Source organism: Rhipicephalus microplus, chromosome 1 (genome assembly GCF_043290135.1).
Source record: "Rhipicephalus microplus isolate Deutch F79 chromosome 1, USDA_Rmic, whole genome shotgun sequence".
Classification (NCBI taxonomy): Eukaryota; Metazoa; Arthropoda; class Arachnida; order Ixodida; family Ixodidae; genus Rhipicephalus; species Rhipicephalus microplus.
Window position 1 is genome coordinate 182,288,276 of NC_134700.1, and position 11,453 is coordinate 182,299,728.

General features: G+C 46.1%; 1 long non-coding RNA gene across 1 annotated transcript; it reads left to right on the top strand.

Moving 5' to 3' along the window:
- The first annotated feature begins 2,445 nt into the window (after positions 1 to 2,445).
- LOC142769034 (uncharacterized) lies at positions 2,446 to 10,752 on the top strand. Its single transcript, XR_012885619.1, has 3 exons — positions 2,446 to 2,731; positions 3,526 to 3,642; positions 10,325 to 10,752. It is a non-coding gene; the product is annotated as an uncharacterized LOC142769034 (long non-coding RNA).
- The last annotated feature ends 701 nt before the right edge of the window (positions 10,753 to 11,453 follow it).

An 11,453-nucleotide genomic window follows, 5' to 3' on the forward strand; every position in this document is an offset into this window, starting at 1 on the left:
CATGTCTCACGTGTGTCGTGACTTCAGAGGCTCGTTCGCCTCCGCTGCACGCTCGAGGCCAAAATAAAAAATTGGCCCCGTATCTGCATGGTAATCTGCAAATGTCGCCGAGGAACGATAGTCTTGCGTCTGGAGAGAGTGAACAAAACGTTTATTTGATGTTCTGCACAAGAAAATTAGAGTATGCAGATCCTCCAGAAGACCATTAACCAATTTTCTTGCGCAGAACATCAAATAAACGTTTTGTTCACTCTCTCCAGACGCAAGACTATCGTTCTTCGGCGACATTTGCAGATTGACATGCATACGTGGCCATTTTTTTCTTTTAGTGAAGCAGTCACATGGTGTGAGGTCACACCCCGCGGTTACCATACGAAGTTGTGGTCCTTGTAGGACGCTCTTCCAGCTGTCACGCACGCATTCACAATTCGCCAAACTTCTGTATAGCCTCGGCCAGAACCGCATTACGAATGTATTCGTCGGTCTTTATCTCTCGGAAATAAGCCACGGCAGCGAATAACAGCTGTTAATACCTGAAAGGCGTGCACAAAGGCCGCATGACAAGCCGATTTACACGAGGCTGTAATTGCTCTTTCCTCCCGGCTCCTACCTTCCACTGCTTGTCGGCCCTCTAGAAGCCCTTTCGACGTCTTGTTAGAATGGAACAACTAGGTCACGTGAGCATGGCGACCAATGTTTTTGCTATTACTTTCTTTGGCATGTCATGCCAATGCTCTCTCTCTCTATGTCTGTCTCTGTCTCTCTCTACTCAGCTGTCCCACTTGCAGGACTTCAGAAATGTTGCTGGTAAGACAGGCGCCTCTGATTTCTCCGAATCATTATCGAATCCTGTTCAGCTCGTTTACCGCCACGGCAACAGCGTACTGCATCGATCTCAGGTGTTCTCGCGCCCCCTCCGATTTCAATGGGCCTTGTGAAAGTGTTCACGACGCCTCAGACATTCGCTTCTCTCTCAGCGCGTAGCGAAGACAGAAATGAAACATTCTGTGGTTGTTTTATATATCTTACGCACTTCTTAATCCAGGCTGTTTTGCCACACTCCTGCCAAGTAGAGCGTAATCAAGTATATAAGAATAGTTAGAGATTGTACAAATGCATATATAAGCAAATTTTTTTTCTCCTCCATAGCGTGTGAAAGAGTATTATCTATTTATGCCTCTTCCATTGTATTCACTATCAATACAAAAGACATTTATGGGCGGCTTTTTATTGCTGTTATATAAAACAAGAAGTCAATTTTCTTTGCTGCGACACACCGATGTTACTGACAGCAGTGTCACTGTTATTGGTGCAATCGATAACTCCCTAACCACCAAAACTACCTGCAGTAGCCAACCCGTAGAAGAAGGCTGACTCTTCGTAGCAAGTTGTTGTATGTGATCGCTGTAGTGTGGGTTCCAACTCTTGGCCACAGTCCTTTCAGGTATAGTTACAGTGCATGAAGTTGCAACCACGGAGACTGAGAGTGAACTTTTTGTGGAAGAGCTGAGATTGTATACCCAGCGTGGACCAATCGCTGACTTGCTAACCCTGGGAGGGTAAAGGTACTGAGAGCTGAAAGACAGAGAGAAAAAAATGACTCACTGTTAATATAGAATAATAAAGTAAATAAAAGAAGATACCTTCTTTTTGTCTCTTGGGCATGCACGTGTGATGAATGTCTCTCGTTGCGTGCTTTCAAGGTATAACAGAAGTTTGTTAAGCTGACCAGTACTGTCTGAAAATCTGAATAGAAGTTTCATCTCACGCCTCTGTTATGTGAGGCAGGTTAAAAGCCTGATACAGAGAGAAAACGTAATGATTTTGGGTTAGCAAAGGCATGCAATATTCATAGAGAACATGCTCGGTGGCATACTCTCGGCATTCAAACAAAATATGTTCTACACTTTCGATGGAGCCATAGTTGTTCCAGTACGGACTGGCTGCTCTTCCGAAGTGGCACCGAACCAGCTACATTTGCAGGTCTTCCATATTTAAGCTCTATTTGTGTTCACCTTTCAGTTTCTGTTTCTTTTTTTTTTTTTCATCCATACGTGCGTCCCTTTCTGTTTCTATTCCTTCACAATCTTGATATGCTTTCCCTAGAAATGTTTCACTTATGCCTGAATAGCTAGCATAACCAATCCAAATATTCGGGGCATTTAATTTTATTTTCTTTTTCATATATAAATCCGGAACGGCTTTTTTTTATGAAGCCATCTTAAGCCTGAATTTTGGAATCAAAACACAACAAGCTTCACTTTCTAAGAGAGTCATTGTTCCGCACGTCTGTGAAGCACTGAGTGTGTTTTAGAAGGTGCTTGCAACAAAAAGAAATTGAAAAGCCGGTAAACTTTTTTGTCTCATTTTTTTTTCCGTTTCAGTGAACAACACTTACAGCAATCAGTAGAGTCCTTTTATTAACGCTGCAAAACTACTAATTAACACACGCAGCGCTGTGATCAGTGTGAGGTGCATTCTACGATCCGAGAAGCCTCCGTTTCAAAGCCGGCCCGTGAACTCGCGGGATCGATCAAAGAAACATCTCCAGTCGGGACAGCGTCTCCACGATGAGCGCCGGACCCCTTCTATGTCCACAGTGGCCGGTGTAACAGGCATGGTTAAAAGAAGCCCCATGGTCCTTGCAGACCATGGTTCTTAGAGGAGACGTAGTTGTGTGCAGCGTGGCTAGCGAGCTGTGTCCAGAACAGCCGGGATCCGAGGAGAGAAGGTGAGAGTGCCGAAGGGCATTAAACTATCTATCACGTCCCTGTCAAGCCTTTCCAGAATGTTCTAGTCTAGAAATAGGCATCGCGCATTCCGCTCAATTAGGAGAAGCAGTCGTACGAAATGGTAGTTTCGCTGCCTATAAAAGGCTATAATCGATCTGCATGTATCTGTCTGGTTGACGGGTAGTTCAGCGGGCCAGTGCTATTCAGGGGCAATCAAAGACGCTGCACGTCAGGTTGGGTTGGAGGAACAGGGGATTAACTTTGATCACCTGCGCGCTTATTATAGGCGCACGAACGTCTTCGCCTGTAGCGTCCGTTCATGCATTCATAGTGTATCGAACCCTCGGTGTCGGGATCAGCAACATGAACTCTGTCACTTACCCATTACAAGACGTGTTCATCTGCGACGAGCTGCCGAACGATAAGAGCGTAATTGCAGCGTCATTATTATCAGGTCAAAAATAGATCCCTTACTTCTTTGTCATGCTTAGTAAAACAATGGCGTAAGCACATTTGCACCTTTGTACTGATTTATTCATAGCTATAGATACTGACGTATCCATGTGGACCGGGTTAACTTGCAAAACATGGGAGAGGCCTTTGTCCTGCAGTGGACGTAGTCAGGCTGCCACTGCTGCTGATAATGATGATGATGTTGATGATGATGATGATAGATAGATACTGAGCCTAAACATGTTCAATTCGGTGACCTATAAAAGTTTTCATAGCTTTAACGCTCACACTGATCTCTTACAAGCCTGCGACTAGAGCATAAAATTTGCTTACAATACAGGCCCTCACATAAGCATTCACTGGAGATTGACGTGCCAGTAAGGTAAACGCAACAAAACTCGAAACCATGGGTGTAACACAAGCTTTCGACTTCCTGCAAGCCGTACTTTCTTGGCGCGTAAGTACCCACTTGTTTGTTTATCATTCCTACTTAGCTCTACATTATTTTCTTTCAGTCTACGTGTGATGCTTTTTAATATCATGTTTTTAAAAAATTATGAACTTTTTTCAACTCAGGAAAGTTAAACCGATGCGCAAATCCTGTAAGAGCGTAAGCCTCGAGTCATTATGCATCACAGCCACTTCTTCTCTCATGACTGTAAGTTAGCACGAAGTCGTCTTAAATGCCTCCTAATGTCAGCTTCGGAAGTTAGTGCAGAGAGAAAGAGAGACAAAAGCAACTATAGTGAAGACAAAAGGTATTTTGAATTTACTGTAGCAAATTGGAGTTTTTACCTTCGGATATGACTGGTTACTACATGCTCAGTTCCAACCTAAGGAAGTCTGAACCTAAGGTTGTTAAAAACCTTAGGGAAACGCTGATCTAAAGACAATGTCATCTATAATAACGCCAAAGCGCTGAAGAGTTTGTTTCGCCGAAATTCCGTTCCGGAAATCAACTTGTCCGTCGCCAAAAAAATCAAGAAAGATGCAAATAAAATTTATGCGTCTAGTGAGAATAGAACACATGCCGTCTGCATGAGAAGGAAGTGTTCTACCGCAGGGACACGCTAATGCTTGGAACTGCATCAGCGGAAAAAGAATCTATATGAATGTCATGAAGGGGAACCTCCTTAACGTATGTAATTTTCCGTGGCAAACGCGCCAGATATCAATACATGTCAATTTCCGGAAGAGAAGGTGCTTTCAAAGGTCCAAACATTACAAAGCACTCGGACATATGTCATCATCGTCAGCTACGAAAGCGTAAAAATGTGAGCATCTGAATAGGTTAATGTGTTGCCTTACGGACACTATAATGCTAAGACTAAAGTGAATTGGTGCATTTAGCGCAAAGAAGAAAAACCAGAACTCAAATTTCGACAAACACACGTGTAGACCGATGACGTGAAGCGCTTTTACATATAATTTTTATTTAGAAATGTGGACACATTTATGCCAAGGCAGGCAAAGCACGCCTGACTATATACCACTAGTATGCTGTTATCCATCTGAAGCCAACATCACCGCACCACAATTCTGCGTCACAAAGACGCGTGGTTTATCTCAAGCATAAAAAAGTGCATTTCTTTCTAAGGAAAGGCTACAGACGCCATGTAACACATTTATTTTTAAGGCGTATCATTTCATCAGCTTGAAATATTTCTGTTGCCCTTCTTTCTTTGTATCAGGCAAGGACCTTAGTTTTACGTAACTTAGGTGTGCAGCCACAGTCTCTGGAATGAATGCCAAAGCGGCCGCTACTAACTCCTTGGACGTTATACTCATGCTTCTCAAACCTTACATACATTGAAGCACCTTCCTGTTTGGTCTATGCGTATCTTTTTCCAGAGGACAGTGGGGTCGAATACACATGTCCCGTGCATCCTACGAGGCTAGGTTTTTGCTTTCTTTGTGGAGATCTATTGCTTGCTAGCGAATTTGTTTACTTACACACATAAAGCGTCGTCTAAAAATTGCCCACGGGTGAGAAATGAACGCGCGGTGCTGAAACGCATGGTGCGCGACAATTCAACGCACAGGGAAGCCACTGCTACTGTCAGGCGACGTCGGCGTCACCACAGAAGATCATCACGCAACGTGACATCTCCCGATAGAGACCCGTCATCTCAAGCAAGAAGAACTGGCCCCCCATCGTCAAGCTCTGTGAAGACGGATACACCGAAAACAGAATCAGGGTCAAGACTCCCACCTCGTGAAGAGTGGCCATCACTTCCACGAACACAGCCTGTTTCAGAGGTGCATCGATCCCCACCAACCTCGATGCCATCACGAACCACTGATGAAAAGGCAACTGAGGATCACCAGGTCATCAACATGTTGCAGACCCTTATGAGCGCAATGCGCATGCTCCTAAGCAATGTGAACACCCCATCAGCGCAGAGCGCACTCCAAGTGCTGGACACTTTGAGTCCGGTGCTTGCAGCTCTAAGGTAAAACAATGGCCCGCAACATGTTATCCATTCGACAGGAGGTCAGGAGCGCATCTGTCCTTCAGTGGAATGCCAGAGGACTTAGGGCGCGTATGTCCGAGTTCCGGCAATATGTATTCACGAACCAGTTCTCCATAATTGTGATTTGTGAACCGAACCTGTCAGCTCAGATGAGACTGTCTGGATATGAGTGCTTTATGTCTTCTACGCACGGAGAGTGCAGCAAGGTCGTTGTGTTCATACGGCGTGACTTAACTTATGTTCATCACCCTGTACTCCTTCACGAAGAAAACCAGTACGTTCACCTAACAGTAAAAAACAAAAAGACTACATTCACCATCACCGGAGCCTACGTACATCCACCAAGTCGTCTAGACCATGAGCGCTTGCGCGGAATTTTAAATTCAACTCTCCAGCCATGGGTGATAACTGGTGACTTCAATGGCCACCACTACTTATGGGGAAGCTCCAGGGTCAACACTAGAGGTAGACAGTTAGTGTCTTTCGCTTCTGAATGTGAACTTATCCTCGTGAATGACGGCAGCCCTACTTATCTGCGCGGATCGGCCTATAGCAGTTGCCTGGACCTCACTTTCGTCTAACGCTATTTCACATGCAGAGTGCACTGGTTTTCGAATTTGGAAACAAGGAGTAGTGACCACATCCCAACATGCCTGAAGATTGACGGCTTTCCAAGTCTCAAGTCCTCCAGAGCCGTCCAGTGCACCGATTGGCAAAAATACAAGTTAATTATGGAAGACTATGTTGGCGCCTCACCTTTCAACCTAGAGGACGCAATAAAGAGTGCCCTACAGTCAACGACGTGTTCGCTTCCGGTGAGCTCATCTCGCACTGATATGGACATTGATCTCGAGAAACTCCGAGCGATTCGCGAGCGATTCGTCGTCGTGCAGAATGACGTTATAGACGCACGAGGTCACTTGATGATCTGAGAGTGGCCAGACGCACACAAAAGAAAATACAGCGTCACATGGACAAGTTGGACAAGCAACGATGGGTATCATTTTGCAAGTCTTTGGATCCCAGAAAGCCTCTGTCACTAATCTGGAGAACTGTCCGGGGTCTTCGTACAACCATTACTCAGCGCTACCCATTAAAATCTCTGGCACTTCACTTATGCTGCGAAGAGATTGATGTCGCAGATTCTTTCTGTCGAAGGATTGCCTGCGGCTCAAATTCAACTGGGACAAAGACGCCCGACTTTTCTGTATCCTCACGTGATCCCCGAATGGAGATATCGTTTTCAATGGACGAACTAAAGGCTCTGCGCTTGCTTTGTGTAGACGTTCTTCAGCGCCAGGACCTGACGACATCACTTACCGCGCTCTATGTCACCTAGGAGATCAAGCTCGGCAGGCACTCTTGCAGCTGTACAACGACTCCTGGCAAACTGGCATGGTTCCACAGGAATGGAAGTCAAGTCACCTGATTCCACTTCTCAAAGCCGGCAAGTCACCCTTGGACATTTCCTCTTACCGCCCGATTGCCCTCGCGAGCTGTGTGGAAAAAGTTATGGAAAGAATGATTTTAACGCGTCTGCAATGGTACTTAGAGTTCTACGAAATATATCCAGATGCCATGTCCGGGTTCCAACGAGGCCGCTCGTCAATTGACAATGTAGTTCACCAGAAGGCCTGCAAACGGTTATCTGCTGCTCTGTTTCTTGACGTTAAAGGGCATACGACAATGTCACCCACAAAGCCATTCTCAGCGCACTGGAAGGAGTGGGGCTCGGTGGCAGGATATATACGTGGGTTCAGAGCTACCTACAGAATAGGTCATTTCACGTGCAGACAGAGAATGGCCCGACACCCGAATATTACTGCAGCCGAGGAGTCCCGCAAGGCGGAGTGCTAAACCCGACGTTGTTCAACCTAACACTCATTGAACTAGTTGGCAAGCAACCAAGCAGTGTACGACTTTCCATTTATGCTGATGACATCTGTGTGTGGACATCAGGTGTGACTCGACTTCAACTTCGCGTTCGACTTCAGAAGGCAGCATCAGTGACATCGTACCACTTACGCAAACAAGGGCTTGAAATCGCAAGTGAGAAGTGTGCAGTCGTGGCTTTCACCAGAAAACCAATGTCCGCTTACGGCATATCAATTAACGGGCAGTTCGTGTCATGCAGCCAGAGTCACAAGTTCTTGGGAGTCGTAATAGACTGAAACCTGTCTTGGACACCCCACGTAAACTACGTGAAAAAGCGGCTGACTGCCATTTGTCACTTATTCAGGTTTCTTGCTGGGAAAAGGTGGGGAATGTCTGTCGAGTCTATGTTACAGATGTACAAGGTATTATTCACTGGATTCCTGCGGTATAGCCTACCTGTTATATCTAACACGTGCAAAACGAACCTGCGCACAATCCAAAATATTCAAGCTCAAGCGCTTAGGCTTAGGATATGCCTTGGTTTACCCCGCTGCGCATCGACAGTGAAGCAATTGCCATTGCACAGGACTACTCGATCATGACGCACATCACCATTGAAACGATGCGTACGTACCTCAGGCAACATGCTAGGAATCCTTCCCACCACTTGGCAACCCTCGCTACTAAGAGGCCCCGCACGAAATTTAGTGCAATTGTCTGTGCTCATCGTGCGTCGTTTACGTCAGGTTTTACGCCTGCTGAGAAACTGGTGTATCCTCCGTGGTGCCTGACACTTCCACAAGTACGTGTTTCAATTCCAAGAATACAGAAAAAATCAAAGTTGCCTTCATCAGCCCTAAACAATTGAGCTTGAGCCATCTGCACGAAATGTACAACAACCACGTGCACATATACACCGATGATTCAACCACCGCGTCTGGTTCTGGTGGTGCGGTGGTGATTCCAGCTAGAAGAATCACTCTGCGAATCAAACTGTCACATGTCACTACGTCCACAGCGGCAGAACTTGCGGCTTTGCGTGGCGCCCTAGAGTACATCAAATCCCAAAGACCGAGTAAATGGGCTGTGTTTTCCGACTCAAAACCAGCCCTACAGAGCATGCAGTCAGTCCTTCGACGAGGTTGCCATGAACAATTAACTTACGAAGTTGTCAAGCTTGTTCACCACGTCACAGAAACAGGCCACGAGGTCAAGTTTCAGTGGCTTCCTGGCCATTGTGGGATCAGTGGCAATGATTCCGCAGACAACGCGGCTCACACATCACACCAAGATGAACACACCCTTCCGACTCCTTTGTCAAGGACTGACACTGCAAAGCAACTTCGTCACCTGGCACGTAGTCTGAGTCTGCAGGAGTGGAACACCCCAAGCATTAGACATACGAGACTATACCAAATAAACCCTCGACTGGAACTTCGACCTCCACCCGGACTTCGTCGACGTGAAGCTTCACTTCTTTGTCGCCTTTGGTTGGGGGTTACCTCACAAAAGCATATAGAATCCTCATCGGATCGACCGACAATGCGGAATGCGACGTCTGCTGCACCTAAGAAGACATCGACCATCTGATATGCCATTGCCCTCGATTTGACTCTGAAAGACAGAAGCTTTCGGACGCATTGCGACAGTTGGACGGTCGGCCACTCTCTGTGCAGATGCTACTGGAACACCGTCATCGCCTTTCGTCGGCTCAAAAAGCAGTCAAAGCTGTCTTATGCTTTTTGAGGACTACAGGGCTATGTGACCACCTTTAATTTTTGTGTAGTGCCACCGCTGCATACGCGCCAGCCGATTGACTGACAATCCTCCTTTTTTCTCTCTATCTCTTTCTCTTCTCTTTCCTCTCTCTCTCTCATTTTTATGCCCCCTTCCTATTCCCCCAGCGTAGGGCAGCAAACCGGTTATGTGCCTGGTTAACCTCCCTGCCTTCCCTCTTGTTGTTTATCCCCCCCTAGTCGATAGCCTTCTCGGCGCAGGGAATAGTACTCTCGCATTGGAATGCTTCCCTATCTTCTTCAAGTTATTCGCGAACTTATGCATATAAGGCACTACAGTAAACATTTGATTAAAATTTTTGGCTATGTGGTGCTGATTTCCTGTCCTAGGTGTTATTTAGCTTTTTCAGTAGTGATTCTGCGACAAAAATCATAAGATGTAGCTTTCTGAAATTAAGTGCCAACGTGATCTCTTTAGTGCCGTAATAAAGCAAGTTGTAGCAATAGATCTCTTGACAAGCGTTTAAAAAAGTTGGTGAAAGGAATTTCTGTCGGAAACAAATGGACTTTTCTATCTTTCAGATGAACCACGCGTGTTTGTGACACAGAATTACGAGTGATGATGTTGACGTCAGATGAATAGCAGCATATTGGTGGTATAGCCAGCAAGTGTTGTGCCTGCCGTCACATTAATGCGTCCACGTTCCAAAATAAAGATCACTTGGAAGTCAGCGCTTGTCGTCGTTCGTCTTCCTGCGTATTTGTCAAACTTTCAGCGCTGTTTCTTCCTTCCTCGCTGGCGTACGCGTAGTGGGCTCATATGAACGGTACTGCAGGCAGTAGACTTTCTAGGATAGTTCGAAAAACCAATGCTACGCGCAGTCGTTCGTTTTCTGGCGGCATGCATGGTTGAAGCATGTACCGAGAACCGAAGACAGGGTAGCAATTGTGAAGGCGAAGCGCACAGTGCCTGATTACACTATCATGCTCTACTCTTGAAGGCGTTGTTGAAGAGGTCTCTACAAGTTTTTTTTTCTTTCACGATTTTCTACAGCCGCAAGCCAATAGGAACATTGTAGAGTTGCAGGGTCGTGAAAGACGTACTGCGCGGAAGTACGGCATGCCCTGCGCTGACTAGACGAAACCACCACCATGCCACCCGGCGAGAGACGGAAGAGAGACGTGAGATGCACGGCTCTCGTATTGCCACAACAACCGCCCAGGGTAGCTTTCTGCGGTTCGCGTGGGGACCCCCCGGTGACACACGGGCGACTGGCCCGTCGTCCGGTGGACGTAAACAACTTGTAGACAGCGCCAGGTCAACGGGTCACGTCAAATTAAGCGGAACAAGGAGCACTCGGAAAAGGAGGAGAGTGGGAAAGAGGATTTCCCCCCGCTGCGCCCTGCAGAGTCCAATCACAGCGCACACGCTGACATGTAGAGTACTTTATAGGATGCTTTAAGGTTCCGCAATCTAAGGAAGATACACTCAATAAACGGTAATAAAGCGTACTCATATCCTAGAAAGTGGCTAATCGAGTGCATTTCGTTCCTTTCTCTACAATGTATTTTCTTTTACACGTATTACAATCATTTCTTTCCCATTCCTTGCATTTTCAAGCAACAGCCTCTGCAGTAGCCCTTCTATCTTCTTCCGCTTTCTTCAACTGTAATGTGTTATTAATATCCTCGCGCTGAGTCAATCTTACCTTTTATTACTAAGTAACTGTCCCCACTTGCTTTGCGAAGTGAAAAGTTCTACAGCGAGATATTTTCAGCCATCGAAATGAAAAACAGTTATGTTCTGCCATCGTCGTCTTCATTCTTCTATGGTTTTTATCTGAAAAAAAAAAAAAGATTCTTCGTTTCATAAGCACAGTATCAGCGCTCTTATGTGGCAAAGCAAACGCTTCAGCCTTAGTAAAACTGTGAACCATTAAACTCTGTTGAATTCAATCGACCGCGCAACTTGTTAGTACTTAAAAACGAAGGGGACATAAAAGTTTGTATATATTCCGCATCCCCGCTTGGTGGATGCGTCATTTTGTCCGGCTTGCCGTATGCGCTTGGCATTCTGTGCCCAATCTTCTTAAGGTGTTTGCAGCTTTCCGGCTCCGTTGACAATCCCGTTGATGTTCCCTTCCTCCGTCCTCGTAGGCGTGTTGCTCTTCGGTTGTTCTGTG